Genomic DNA, 16,530 nt, shown 5'->3' with positions numbered 1-16,530 from the left:
CCTTTAATGGTGTCATCTTAGTTTCGCTATGAAAATAGCTACCCTGACATTTATTTAAAATAACACTCTTTCTACAACACAGTGCTAAAAGAATGCAAGGAAATACAAATGGGGCAAAACTCCTTGCCAGACACAGATGAGCGGAACCATGGGCTTGTGCTAAAGCATCTCTCTGTGGACACAGAACATGGACAGTATGACCCAGACCTGAGCGACTCATGCAGCTTTAATGTTGGATCCTCTCCGTAAGCACTGACTCACACTGACTCTGACACCATCAACAATAACAGGACAATGACTCTTTGACATGAAGTTAGTCATGGGGTTCCACAGGGTGCTGTCCTGGAACCAATATTGATATCTTGTACACTTTTTTCTCTAGGCAACATTAGAGAGCAACACATACACTTCTGCATCTAACTACTGAGATATTAAAACTTCAGTAATGTAATTAAAAAAAACTAAAGTCTGGATTACCTTTTTAGTTATGAATTCATTGTCCTTTTATATGATCATATGGTTACTTTGAATGCCATTACCTTGGGGTTACTTTTGTCCTTCTACTCACACATACATAAATCATAAATTGGACAGCTTTCTTCTACCTGACAATATTGTAAAATCAGATTCTGGATCCTGGCTCAAAAAGATGCTACATAGCCAATTTGTTATCTGTAAAGTGGAAGTGGATTGCAATTCCTAATTAAGGCGTCCCAGTAAACCTCCAACATGCTGTGGGCTCCTTGTAAAATCCAGAATAAAATTCAAATCTCTGCTTCTTAAAGCCTTTAATGACCAAACTCCATTGCTCCTAAAGAGCTGATAGCATCGTATTGTTCCAAAAGGTCACTTCACTCTCAGAACACAGGCTTACTGTTGGTTCCTAGAGTTACTTAAAGAAGAAAAGAGAAACTCTCTTCTGGACCCTGCTCGTAGGTTCAGGAAGCAGCTATTCTCTCTATTTTTAAGGTCGCACTTAAAATGTTTCATTTGATAAAGCTGATGGTCATTGGTTCTCTCTTCCTGCTCAAGTTTTCTTCTGCTCTGTCACGTGCTTGCTGATTGTGGGAAAAAGAAAAGTTTCTCTCATACGAGACCTTGTAAAATATATACTGTAGATTGTTGATTGTTTGTAAACACGCTGAGATTACTCACCAGTCTATATTTTTCTAAAAGGATAAAGATGGGCTTCTGAAGGCTTAACTCCAATACTAAATCAGTACATGATGGCAAGTACACAAACATCTGTTGATTAATTTAATCATTGACAGTTAAATATTTGTAGGGCTTTTTTAAAACGCTGCCACACTGCAGATGTCTTTGACATGGATGTTAGAGGAGAACTGACTGTCGCCTAAAATGAAAAGCTCAAAATTAAATAAAACCACCAGACGTTCTTTAATCTATCTGTCTCTTGTGGGTTGGGCTAATCCAAAATAGTGAAAACAAGAGGGGTGTTCTCTAAAGACACGCTGTTACCTGTGAAACAGGGGTGCTCTGACAACACCTCCATTAGCACTTGATACTTTCCTCCTGATGAAATTAACCATACACTGTATGAAATTAACAGAATTTTGGTCGCGCCAGAACGTATCGACCAATAAACCGACCAGTTGACTTGGAGTTTACAGCCCTATTTATTTGGTTCACAAAATGTGTGAAATTCTTGAAAAATGTTGATCAGTGTTTCCCAAACCTCAAAATGATGATGTTTATAAATGTCTTGTTTGGTCCAGAAACCAACATTATTCAGTTTAATGATTTATTTGTTATACGAAGCAAAGAAACCAGAAAATATTCACATTTAAGAAGCTGAAAGAAATCAGAGAACTGGTCATAATTATTAAAAAATAACTCAATAACAAAATAGTTGGTGATTCATCAATTAGTTTCTGCACCAGTTTACAACAGCAAAGCGGCACAAATGTTTTTCTTTGAACTATAATGTATGTATAATGCAACCGAATACCAAGGACCAATATACTGAATGTAAATTGATGAATAAATACATTTTTATTCTGACAAATTAAAACAAAATGCTTCAGAATAAATCAATAAAAGGCCAGAATAATAGGTAACTGCAAATAAATAATAAACGTACACATCTAAAATGTACGACTGCATTGCTCTGTGTCTGAAAGAAATGAAAAAGTCTGACACCTTTACATCATGTCTTTAATCTGAACTCTGATTACCATATTCATGTGATCTACACGTCCTGTCTTTGAGTATATGTTTGAACCTTTAAAATGATGTCGATATTTCCAGATCCTGATTGTGTTTGTTCCATAACACGCCTCCTGTGACTGTAACACAGTGAAAGTTGCTGTTAGTTTGCATGTGAGTTTGGCTTATTCCTCTCAGCTAATGCTGTTTTGCCTCAGTTGGATACAGATTTTGGATTCTGTTGCTTTGTGCTTAATTTGAAAATCAACCAGATTTTTTTCATTACGGTGGTTTTAGTTTAACATAAAGTTGGGTTAAGCTTTAGACTGTTGGCTGGCGTGTGACAGGCCTATTCTTTTTTTTTGTTATCGCTACTTCAATACAAAGTGAAATATTTATCCTGGAACACATGAAGCAGAATCAGCCCTTTATCGTCAACAAACAAGACAGCTCCACACCAGTGATATGAAATTCTCAAACACTTTCCAGGCTCCATTTTCTTGCCCCTTTTACAAAGATGGAGGGTTTGGGTAATCACTCAAAAAGTGAGAAGCAGAAATTTTCGAAGTGACTGAAACTGAACTTTTTGCCCTTTAACAAGAGAGATGGGCTGAAAACATATGAGAAAAATAGTTGACCCTTTTATTTTAATGCCACCATCAGTGAGAGTCTTATTAATAGCCATGCTGCCTATAATGTGGCCACTTCCTGCATATTTTATAGATGTTCTGCTTGTATTTTAGGCCCTGATGTTGCTGACATGGGACTCCAAAGGCAGCTGGAGCGGTGGCCCACTGCCTTTTACTCCCACTCTGTTTTTGTACATCCTGCCGCTGTAATGTATCTGAGAGTCTAATGAAAACAAATAACACCCTGAGCTCTGAGAAATCTTAGATGGGTGAAGTTGCGTAAAGGTAACGCAAGTGGAGCAGCTCCTTCTTTCCTTTTGAAGGTTACAGAACAACAAGATTAAAGGAGTGTCACTCGGCAGCCTTAAATGTCTGCCGATGAATTTATCTCTGCTGAGAAAATGAAGGCGCAACCGGCAGTGAAAATGTGTGAAGGCTTGTGGTGAAACAATGTGTAAAGTGAGAAAGAGAGAGAGAGAGAGTGGGGGAGTTGGGTGAGACGTTTTGAAGGAGACGACAGTGTGATGATGGGTCAAGTGGCAAGTGATGGATGAGAGGGAGAGAGAAAGAGAGAGGATCGGGGGAGCAATTGTGCTTTTCCTGACACTCTCACAGAAAACACCTTGACAAGCCGTCAATCAGCCAGGCTCGCTTGATTGATTTTCTCCTCTTTTCAATCAGCATTTCACTCTGCATCCTTCTCTTCTTCCAGGATCTGCCCTGATGCCAATGTCCTGGTTCCCTTTGTGTTCCACGCCAGCACCAAACAGTGACTGTTGCATCAGCTGTAGAAATAAAATTAATCACGTCTGCACAACTAATCGTTTTTTTACTACTGTAGTGGGACATCTAAACTGCACTGCAGCAACTTGACTGAAGAAATTTATGATCTACGTCGTTTCTGTTTCTATTTTCTTTCCGACACTGGCATGTTTTTACTCCATAAAAAAGTTTGAAACAAGAGCATAAATATCCGGTATTGTTTTGCTCTATACCACTCATGAAATACAACCTAATACTACTATATTTTATACAATAAAGTGTATTGTTGCATTATATGGCTGTGAAAATATGCACAAAATCATATCACACTATGGATAAATGACAACTCCTTCGCATGACTTATGGCGGAAGCTGATTCATGTTTAGTAATGTAGGTAGAGTAAGTGCACCTGCTTTGCCTCCACAAATAAACCTACAGGAGGGTAAAATTATAAATCAGTGGGGGAAAGAACAATGAGCCGAGTAACCTTTTCATATCATCTGAAAGGTTAACAAGCAGCCAATAAAGCCTGGGGCAAAGCCACTGGTCTCAACGTGGAGAGGAGCAAAAACATGCAGCACGAGGTTCGCCCAAGTAAAGTTTATTCAACTAAGCTGCTGTCCATCTATCTGTTTGTGTGGATTTTCTGTCTTTAATTGTGTTGTAATAACATAGGAATTCAGGCACATGATGGTGTTTATTGCGGCAGTGGGACTCCACGCCCCTGCCGGTTTCCACTTTACACTTGGGCAGCTGACTCAGAGGGTAGGCAGAATTCCTGTGGTTCAAAAAAAGAAATGTGAGCAAGACAGTGGGGGTGTGTCTGAGAGACAGATCTCATTGATTTCCATGCAGATGGATGAATAGATCAAATGCTTTTGCTCTTTCTCTTCAATTCCCCCCAGCATCCGTGAAGGCCAAGGCCAATCAAATAGCCACCAATCGTGTTGGTTTTTCAGTGAAATGCTGGGCCAAGTGGGAGCAGGTTTTATATTAATCAGGGAGACAAATGGGAGAGGGCATGTGAGGAGGGGGGTGGGGGGGGGGGGTTCTTGGGAGAGAAATTCTGCAGTTTTAAAGAGTAAGTGGAAGGAAAAGGCTACAAAAGGATGGGGAACAAAGAGGTGGAGTAAATATTAAATTAGTGCACCGCACCGATGATAGATGTAGATTTTAATGTGAAAGTTGCTTACGCTGCATGTGAGCTAAAAAAAATAAATAATCAAGAATGATTGACGGAGATGACTGAGAAATATATCTACTGTATGTATTGATTTAGAAAACTGAAATAGAAATTAGAGAAGTTGCAAGCAGAAAAGTGGAAAATTACAGGAGGCCGATTTGCCCCTGGAACAGGCGTGACAAAAAATAATAAGGTGATAAAATCAGACAGCTTTGCTTGTTACTTTAGCAATAACACCCATCCATCATTCACCATACATTCTCACAGTTTACCAATGTGTCAATCACCCATCCTTCTCACATCCCACCAGAAAGGGAAATCAATTATCTTAGCACAGTCACTATGTTCCCCTCGAGCTCTTGACCCTGTTGCTTTCCAGCATTTACCATGAATATGAAATTCATGATGTAGATTACATTCCTGATTACAGAAGTGCTGTGTTCCTTTTTTTTTTTTTTACATCGTGAATACTAGGTAGATGTAATCGGGGCCCCGTGGCAAAGGGGTCCCTATTTAGTTTGTTGGAGAAGATAGCAACAGGGAAATGAAAACCTCTGTCTCATTTCCTGTCTGCTGCAGCCACTATGAGGTTTCAAGGCACAAAATGTTCTTCGGCTGATACGTATCGCTCAGGCCTTGGACTTCAACTGCAACCCATACACAAAATTGCCTTTTTCACTTTCTTTGTAGGCCACTGTGAAGGTCTGTGGAGAGGAGGGCTTGTGAGGGACACCCATTATGCAAGATGGTATGCATTTCACAATTTCCTCTTGTCCTGTGGCCACGCAGGCGTGGAAGTGTTGCTTACTCGGGTCACACTGGTCGTCATAACTCCAGGCCTAATTAGTCCAGGGTGCGCTGTTTATTGCATGTCTGCGACAGACAGCCGACAAGCTTCATAAATATTGTAAATTTGAGATACCCAGACACCAGACGGTTATTAAAAATGAAAGGTGCCGCACTGACCTGCGAGAAACACAGCATACATTTTCCTCCCATTGTGCCATTCACCATCGATATATACCTGCATGGCGCTTCCCTAGGAAGAGAAGGATGAGTGGAGGAGTCAAAGCTTTGTGTCAAAGATTCCCCTGCTCATCATTTCGCCACGACAGAAACAAGTGTTGATTGTGCAGAGCCTGCAGAGCGCCACCAGGGAGAGGGGGCCAGAGATTAAGGCTGACAAATTAGCCTCCACCTGTGAGAGAAAAATGTGTTACAACCAGAAATGCACTCAGAGAGGAGCTATGTGCCAGTTAAATATTCAACATGTGTGACATATTAAACTAACAAAAACAAAAAAGTGGCTTTTACTGATGTATTAAAATGCATGAGAACAATGCAGGAGGACAAATACTAATAATAATACACTGATACAGCCACTGTAATGGAGTTGATAAGTATTTTGTTTAGGAAATACTAATAAAAATCGTGTTATAATGTTTGTTTGACTACTTTTAACGTGTTGCCCATGCGCTGGCATAAAATATGACATTGACCTTGAAACTGTGATTTTGAAACAATCTATAGCAAGTCCTGACCCCGCCTCCAGCTCATTTAGTTCATTAAATACAACTAGTTTTTTAAATGACCGTGCAGTTTTTATCATATAGCCACCTGCTACCATTTGACACAGGTATAATTATATTAAGTACAGTACAGGATAAAGCGTTTTTAGAACACCCTATTTTTCGTGGATGTACAACAGCAATTCAAATCAAGTGAATAACATGAGAAGTAAAATAATAACAATATTTAAACAATATTTAAGATTCCATGATTCAATTGTGTGAATTTAAGTTGAGTTGTTCTAAAATGGAAGATTATTGAAATAATCCAACAACAAACAAAAAAGAAAAAAAGGCTGCCACACCTTGGAATATTTTGATATGGAGCTTGCAGCTGTGATATTAATTGCTTCATTTCATTTGCATAACTGGACTGAAAGTTCTCTAAATGACAGAATGAGTTACTGAAAGTCGTGGAATATGACTGGTAATCAATAGGACAACTGTGAGCTATTTAAAAACGGCAGCACAAGAAATTGCCAAGAAGCATTTTAATCGAAACATGTTTTTGTCCACAAAAGGATGGTGAATGTGAAGAGGATCCTTAATGATCAACAGCAGATGAACCACCCGATCCATTAACCTGTTTTTCTTTGGATCGGTATGAGATTCCTGGATAATGTGAATTATCTGTCTCTGTGCAAGCTGTTTATTGTTTGGAGGGGATGTGAGGCCGTTACAGTGAGGCAGAAGTTGTGTTACGAGTCTAATTCAATTCTGTGATTGGAGCTGTCTTCTTTATTACCTCAGTGAATTACCTGCCCTCACCCTTTTCCACTAACATTCAATCTAGGTTTCTATATAGGTGTTTTTTCACGTTGGCACAATGGCACAGATGATACTGGATACTGTGGGGATGTGATGTTATTCTAAACAAATTATGTACTCCAAACAGATGTGAATGGCATTCAAATTTCAGCAGTAATGTTTTTTTATGGTTTGTTCTGTATAACAATATGGCTGCACATTACTAATTCAACTCCAGGGGCATCACATTGACGGACTTATATTTAGTTCTGCTACTTCTGCTGCCTTCTTTGATAACTGTGAGTTAACAAAGGATTTCATAGCAATAAAGTCACAAAGTCACAAAAGTGAAGTTATCGATTGAAGCAGCAGTGGATCAACGATTATGTGATGTGAAATCATTGCTTTTCTCTATGGACTCTGATGGGCGGGAGTGAGTGGTTTACAAAGCGACACAAACTTCAGTTTTCAGTCTTCAAACAAGTTGAAGATCGTAAGTATTATTTTGCACAACACAAACGTTTGTATCCGATCTTCCGAGCTAAGCTAAGCAACATGATGCATTCAAGGAACCCGTTCGCTCTCATCACTTACATGAGTCCTTTTCCATCTGACAGAAAGTTAAAACTCTGTTGTTGACATCGCAAGGCAACAAACTAATAGATATTCATATTCAGAGATAAAAATTAACTGTTTATTAATCAACTATTTATTTACCTGATTGCATTATTGTTACATTTTTGTTACATTTAATAATTACTTTTAAATGTAATCTTTACGTCCACAGAAAATTCTCAATGATTTAATCCTGAGAAAGCACAGACAGGACCACAGATGTTTAATCAAATGATTTCAGGGAGGAGATTTCAGGGATTTGGGATCGCACAGAAAGTTACGCGATTTAATGTGACTTCAGAATACAAACACACATGGAGGCGGACTCTCAGCGTCATCAGTTAATAGCTGTTGTGTGTGATGGTTGGTGCTGAGAAACGCAAAAAAAGACAGAATGGACTTGCCTTTGACAAGTTATGGGTCTTAAAGGTGACATAAAATGCTTGTATCACACATATATGTTAGTTATTGAGGTCTACTTACATATATTAACTTGTTTTCATGATTAAAAACCTCCTAATCGCTGCAAACGAGCCGATCAAAATATCTCCTCGCTGACGCTCTCGTCAGCCGCGCTGTTTCAGACCAAACAGTTGCTGTGATTGGCCAGCCAACGAGAGCTTTCCTACTGTCCTGTGATTGGCCAGGTACCTGGAAGTGACGTAATAGATAGGCCAGCTCTCAGATACACAGCTCCCCCTCTGGCACGGTGGATGCTCTGCATCTCAGCAGCTACAACCAGAGTAGTTCTTCTTCTTCTGCGGTTGAATGTACGCAACCGGATGTGCCCGGACTAGTGCCCGCACCGGGAGGCGCTACGGTGGTGAGAGGAGTGGTGAGGATTTCTGATGACGACATCAAATTAAGGAAGTGCCGATCCGCTTCGCAGAGCCCAGGAAAACAATACAACACTATTTTCTCAGCAGTGGCTGAACTGTTTGTTCTGAAACTTTAGGGTTTCATAAACGAGGTAATGACGCAGATACACACACAAACGCAGCGTTAATTGGAGCTTCCGGTCTATGTCACCTTTAACAAAAGTATGCAACATCCGTATCCCGGTCTACTCACTCTTATGGGTTCTGCTCGCAAATATCAAACATGTTTAATACTTAAGATTTGAAATCGAGAAGACTCTGATGACGTTAAAATTGTGTCTGTTAAACCCTCACACTACAGGACAATTTGGCCAGATAATCTATAAAAATCAGCCTAATCAGCCTCCACCTTATATTATATCATCCAGAGAATATGAATATGAGATAATGGTAGCCACATGTGAAGGCACCGTCACAGTGTCCACAGTTAAGGTGACATGTGTTCATGTGTTTACTGGATGGAGCTATCTCGCTGCTATTTAGCACAACTGCATTTACACTTGTATCCAACGTGGTCACAATGCGTACCTGACGACCTCCAGAGATGGTTTGGCCGATTGGATAACAATCTGTCGTCAGTGCATTAGGGATGCATTAAAACCTGTACTATTATGTGGTCAATCACGATCTGATTGCAATTTAATCACCCCAAATGCCTTTTAATGCCAAGTGTAAGTGGAGTAACACACACAAGCAAACACATAAGCCACAGTGTGCACCTTAACTGCCACTGCTTCCTTCTGTCGTGGAGCAATTCAGATGTGCAGTTACATTAATGTATCAAGTGCAAATAAGACACTGCCCATGTGTAACAAATTGCCACTGTGTGTGGTGTTTGATGCTTGTAAAAACATGTATTTAAAAGTCAAGTTTGATCTTAAGACTTGTGCGAATCCTCTCCTGCAGTAGCTCTTTCCAGTGAGTCATCGCTTGCATTAATATTCCATTCAGTGACTTTTTCATCCATTGGTGGACTGCTCTTTGTAAATCAAAAGGAGACACTCACTGTTTTGTGTAATTACCTGTGTGCTTTTAGCCATCCCATCGCCTTTTGCTCGGAGTATGAAAATGTTGGTCTGTCAGCCGGTCAACCCCACCACTTTGCAGACTGAAATAACTCAACTATGGGATGGATAGTCGTAAAATGTTATGCTGATATATCAATTGTGCACACCAGATGAATCCTAATTTCCTTTAGTGATCCCCAGACTTCTCAACCAGTGCTAGTGGCAGGTCAGAGTTTTCACTCATAATCTGAAATGTCTCAACATGTACTGGATAGATGGGCAGATAAAAAAAAAAAGAAAAAATAGAGACATTTTATGGTTTCCAGACAGTGAATCCTGATGACTTTGGTGATCTTTTCCTCTCGCCCCATCTTGAGGTTGACATTTGTGGTTTTCAATGAAATGTCTTGGCAAGAGCGCACTGCAGAATAGACTGCTTTTACATACATGTCACCCTCAAGATGACTTATATAAAGCTTAGTTGTCTCCTACGTTTTCATCACCCACTTGAAATACTATATATGTGGAAGCGGATAAAAGAAGACTATTAATACTGAATAAGTTTGGTGAGTGGGTGGATCAGTTTATTCGTAAAAGTATAGGATCTCTTTAAAATAAAAACACTTTGCTCTCTGAAGCTGTAGAATAATCATATAATGAAGACAAGCGCCCTGCTTTACTGAGGCGGCCATCTTGCGGCCAAAAAGAATACCGTCCATTCTCGTATGTGAAGGCCACCATAATTGCAACCACTTGTGTGACCAGAGCACTCCTTTGCACTCAATATACTTCCACAATTGAATCCTTTGGTTATTGTTTAGAGCATCAGACTGTAGCTTTGCCTCACTCCACTCTATTCTGAAAACAAGGTCGAGAAAAGGTTGCGACACATGTCGTTGCAACGACCCTCATCTAATCGCTATAGATTTATGTTAATGACCGAATCCTTCGCTTTGAATGAAAAGTTTATTTGACATAATATAAGCTGCAGTCAAAAATAAAATTTTCATATCTCATTAAAGTCCCACGCTATAAATCATCCAGCAAGAGCAAGAAACAATAACTTTTAGGGCCTAGAGAGTGCTGAGTAAAATCACTACAGATGTTGCCTTGAATTTGAAATACCCTCACTCTGTTGCTTTTCTGTCGTCTCCTTTCAGCCCGCATCCTCATCAGGATTCACACGAGTAAAACAGAGTTGAGAAACCCTACATCCAAATTGTGTTTTCAGCAGAATAGATGAAAGTATACAGTGCACTGGCAGCCTGTTTGTCTCTGTAAATCCCACTGATCTGCCACAAAATCCACTCTGGACTACAGAGCGCTCTGTCTGGGGCCCAAGGCAAACCCTGACAGGTGGTGTCGTCCTGGGTATTGGCAAGGTGACTGTCTGCCACCGAAGAACAGTGGGGTAGCTCCTAAAATATTGCTCTGGAGCTCCGCGGCCTGCATACTGAACCATGTTGCTGTTGTGTGTTTTTATGCCAGCATTATTCAGCTTCAACATAAACCTGAGCTCCATGTTGCTAAACACGTGCACGAGTTGGTGGAGTGAAAATAAAATAAAACTAAAACTATTATGTTCATGTACATAGAAACAGGAATACTGCGATGCGCCACAACCACCGCAGTCCATTTATTTAAAGCTTTACATAATATGACAGGCTAAATGGGTCCATTATAACAACAATTCAAGGCTCACTTGCACCAGAGGGACATCTCTTCTGTCTTCAAAGCGGTGGAATGTATTTACTGCTATCTTTGAGGCCAATTGCTTGGTTGTCTTCCTCTGTTTGTCTAACAAGCAAAACAAACCCAACGGTTGGTCTGATCAGTCCCTCATTCAGCGGGTGCAGAGTAGTGATGCTGTTCTCCCGCCTCAGTCCTTACTCCTGGGAGCATGTATGCTCATGTAGGAAGTGTGTTTGTGTGTCTGGGCCATGTGTTTAGATGTGTGCATGTGTTCAGTGTTGCAGAAATGTGGTGGTCTGTGTGCCGCCACCACCATAAGTCATTAGTGCAGTGGGATGACCAGATGCGGCTCAATGCCTCAGATGTGGTAACAGTGACACCCGCAGGATGAGATGTGAACTGACCCTCCTGCAGGAGGCAAGCAAATCCCCACAACCTTTGTTCATTACACCCTGGGTGCAAGCAGTTCATGGCCACATATCGGGCAAGGGCAAAATAATAAAATATTAATGGGACCCATTTTGTATCCCTATCTTTAATAAGCCAGGAGAAAACTTTGGGAGAATGGCCTGTAGGAAATGACATGGTTTTTATTCTGCATAGTGCTTTACAGTAGCCCTTCTCTGTGCACACAAACACAAAAAGGCTATTTCATTTGGCATCAGGATAACTTGATGGGTAATCATCTTTGGGGTTGTTCAGTAAAAAAAAAAAAAAAACACACCCCAAAGGATGATTCTTGTGATCACTGCCACCGTTTTATGATCTGACACATAATCCAGGGAACTATTAAAATGATCATCAACTATAGTCAACAACTAAGTCTTTTTTTTTGTACGCTTACTAACATAAGATGGAGCTCAAGGCTGTAAACATGGCAAGTCAGATCCTTTAAAGCAGGAGACTCTGTGATTGGTTCAGTGGGAGGGTGCAGTGCAGTTGCTATGTGCAGCATCCTCACTACAAATTAGTGTTTTGATTATTTGCATGTACACAACAGACCTGAGAGATGGACTGTGTAATCAAAGCACATATGTCTGTCTGTCTGTCTGTCTGTCCGTTAATTTGCTTTGTTTGTTCCTTTCTACAGATGACAGGTGTGAAAATTAAAAGCACATTTACTTTCAATGTGTACCCCCGGTACATTTCACAACAGGAGCTGTTGGCACTACATATCAACATTCAAAAAAGTTCCTACAAAGAACCATAAAATATTGCATGTAAGAAAATATCGACACACTAAAATATATGATATTTTTTGGTGTGATACTGTAAAGGAGTGCTTTTCTGACAGTGGTTTTGTGCTCTACTTAAGCCTCCGACCACTAGTTGGCAGCAGGCTTTCAGCCATTTTACTGTCTCTCCACCTGCTTTCACAAGATTAAACTAAACTGTATATTGTTTATAACATATTTTTATTTTAAACTTGTATTAAAATTGACTGTTTCGGGTGCAAATAATCACAACATATAAATTGTATCATCACCGCTCTTTTGGGATATGCATCAATTTACCTGACAGCCTTTTTTTAAGACACTTATTGAAGATGTCATCTTGTACTTTTGCACAATCACAAGTTTGAGTGCTTTGTGGACTGTAATGTAGCATTGTCCATTGTGATGCTGCTGTTTCTGCTGAAGTAAATGAGCGGATTACTCTGTACCATCAATGTGCCATGGCACTGTGCAGCATTTGTCCTCATTTGTTGAAGTCATAATAGACATCAACACAGGATCTGGGATAGGATTAGGGACATTACAGTGCAGAGAAGATGAAGTAAAGTGAATCATCTGTCACTCTGGTTTCAATCTGCTTATAAAAATGAACAAATTACCCTGCTTACCATCCGGGCCTGAAATTACACCCATCAAGTAACTTAAAGTTTCCTCCTCTGTCCTCATTGCACACATTTAGGTTCTGTATATCATCAACAACATCATTTTCTTACCTAGTGCAACGATCCTCATCAATTACCCATCTGGCGGAGCTAAAACTTTGTTTGTTGTGGATGTCCTGTGAATGCCAAATGTTGCCTGTACAATTTCAGCTGTGTGTTCTCCAGCTGCTGTCTGCTTGGCAGTACATCGAGCTTAACTGGCTGAATGGCCATGTTGCTTGTTGAATGGCTGGTAAATGTAGAATTGCAATGAGCCAAGGCCGAGTGTCTGTCAGTGGTAGGATATTTAGCTGCTGTGCAATTTAGGAATACATTCCAACAGTTTAAGCCCATCGTGGAAACCATGCTAATTACATCCAAACCTTGCTATAATGCCAAAAAACAATAGCTGCTGTAGTACATCTTTTTTTTGTTACTGACTTACTGTACACTTTTGTACTTTCACTATTGCTGACACCAAGTTTGTTGCTTTTTAATAGGTTGAAAAATGGTTTGTTCTTACCACGATTCAGTGGTTAAATCTACATTATTCACATTAGTAATGCTACTCGTGTTGTGAACAGTAACTGAACAAAGGGTGGTGCACTTGGAACAGCTGGGCCAGATGGAAGGGGGGGGGGGGGGGGCCATGTTTCTTTCTTCTGTTTGATTTTTCCCTGTCTCTCCCAGCCTTATCACCTGGGTGTTACTGTTGGTGCCCCACAAACAGTGCACCTGCATGCAGTAGTGAGGGCAGGCTGGTGCTTGGGGGGGTCGCCCTTTTATCTCAATCTTCATCTCTCTTGTTGGGATGGCACCAACTGAAAGGCTGTGGTCGCAGCCTTTACTTCTCTGCCACCACAGGCAGCGGTACCACCTGGGGGAAGCCTGTGTTGTAGAGCTTTAGTGCCACAGGATCCCTGCGGCACTAAAGCTCCAGCTTATTTGTCAATGTAGAGTCACTTTCTCACCCTGACAAACACAAACAGAGACACACTAATGCATGTTGGTGGTAGATCTTGTAAATTAAATAGAACGCCAGAGGCGTCCGTCACACTTTGGTGGGACTATTCATTAATACTGTTAAATCCTATGCAGATCTGGTACAGCTCAAACAAAAGTCTTACATGGATAACATACTTGATCATATTGCAAAATCCCCTCTCTGTTTTAACATGAACCTGTGAAAAGGTCTTGTTATTTTTGGCCTTGCTACACTTCGCCATTCCTAAATGTGAGGTGACGGGAGCTGACGTTAAATATGCATCGCACCAGTCTGCAAATGTGAAAACAATCCCACTAATGTTTAAAAGTAAACCGAAATGTCATGTGTTTTTTTATCGTATTCTTATATTCTACATTCTCCTATCAAAAACTTAAGTTTACCTTTCTTCTTTAATCCACACACAACACAACAGTTTACCGTAGAGGACGACATGTGTCCATGTACATAAGAGAGACAGCACCGGAGAGTGAAATAGAAAAGTAATGACACGGAACTATGGAAAAATGTGAGCAACATGCAGCGAGCTAGGGGAACAGAACTGAAGTTTCCCGGTGCTGGAAAAAGTCCTTGCGATGTAGTATCATTAATGAGCAGCTAAGATAGAGATCTACCCTACATTAAATTAGCTTACATTTGCTGTTTGGATTCACCTTCCAGGTTTCCAGCCTTTGTAAGCCATTTGTTTCTACACGGAGATACAGACTGTTGTGACACAAAATTAATTACAGTGCTGCATATTCACCCAGTGGGCTCCAAATACTGAAAAGCTGACAATAGTACCCAGCAAACCTCACCCTCACAACAGACACACTTATTACCCTCCTTTGCCCTCTGTCATATTACACATCTCTGTTACAGGAGGACATTGTTTAACATTGCCACTGTTTAATCTGAATCAATTACAAATACTTTTTAAACTCTAGTAAGAAATCGTATGCATATTTCCCATTGAAGGGTTGTGTTTTTATATTTCACAATTATACTGTGTATCTGTCTTTTTCTTGCACCTGATGGAATTGTAGGATGGTTTAATCATGATTTATTATGATGATTCAATTTGTTGTCAATTAAGTTATTTCTGATGATATTTGTTTTTTAAAGTATTTGTCTGGTCACTCCAGAAAGTGGCATGAATCAGTGTTTTATGCTTCTCTCCATCACTAAGTTCCCTCAATACTTCCTGCCCATCCATGTCTGCAGAGGATCAATATGCATTTATTCTTGTGGTTCCATTCATAATAAAATGAGAATCCAGATGTTTTGTTCACATGTGCGTCTTGTGTATGTTCTTGTCTTCTTTAAACAATGGGTTGTACGGCATTGACCGACCTCCATTCATAACCTCACTTCAAAGAAAGGCCTTTACGATTATTGTCGTCTTTTGTTGTTTCCACCAAACGAGAGCGCCACACCACATAGACGGGAAAGTGTTAAGCTGCTTGTAGTCGGCCACATAGGGATGGATGTATGATGACATTTACATCACACAGACCATAACCAACCCCTCATTCACAAGAGTTACTACCATTAACTTTTCACCGGCCTTGTGTTCTCAGCATGGCATTGTCAGTCAGTCATCATCTACCGCTTTATCCTCTGCCAGAGGGTCGCGGGGGGTGCTGTGCCAATCTCAGCTACATCGGGCGATAGGCGGGGTACACCCTGGACAGTATGCCAGTCCATCGCAGGGCCACACAGATAGAGACAAACACCCATTCACTCTCACACTCACTCCTATGGTCAATTTGGAGTGTCCAATTTACCTATCCCCACATTGCATGTTTTTGGACTGTGGGAGGAAGCCGGAGTACCCGGAGAGAACCCACGCACACACGGGGAGAACATGCAAACTCCATGCAGAAAGGCCCTTGTTCCAACCGGGGCTCGAACCCGGGTCTTCTCGCTGCAAGGCGAGTGTGCTAACCACTACACCACCATGTGGCCCGCATGGCATTGTATTTAGTTTTAAATGGTTCTTTATAAAAGAAAAGCCTTCTTTCTTTCTTTGGATGAATGACTATATTCACTTCCTGCAAGCTTGTCACTATCGAGGGAACAAGTTCATTCAGTTTGTTCAAAAGGTGTATTTATTCTATCATCTTTTGTCCGCTGACGACAAATGATTGCTTTTTATGAAGCACTTCAGAGCTGTCAATGCTAATGGTTGACGTCTTATATCCGCTCATTAATGTTAACCACAGTTTATAGTTAAAACACACAGAGAGAAAGATTTACTGTGCACCTGAGAGGAATTCCAACAGCTGCAGCAATTGTTGAGGGTTAACACAGTCATACAATTAGACTTTGGAATTTGACTGACAAATGGTGGAAACGCACATATCCTTCTGTGTTGAGTTGTTAGGAAATGGTCTCCACAGGAATGAAAAATAACCTTGAAGC

This window comes from Solea solea, chromosome 12 (assembly GCF_958295425.1).
Source record: "Solea solea chromosome 12, fSolSol10.1, whole genome shotgun sequence".
In the NCBI taxonomy this organism is placed as follows: Eukaryota; Metazoa; Chordata; class Actinopteri; order Pleuronectiformes; family Soleidae; genus Solea; species Solea solea.
This window is presented reverse-complemented; position numbering follows the sequence as displayed.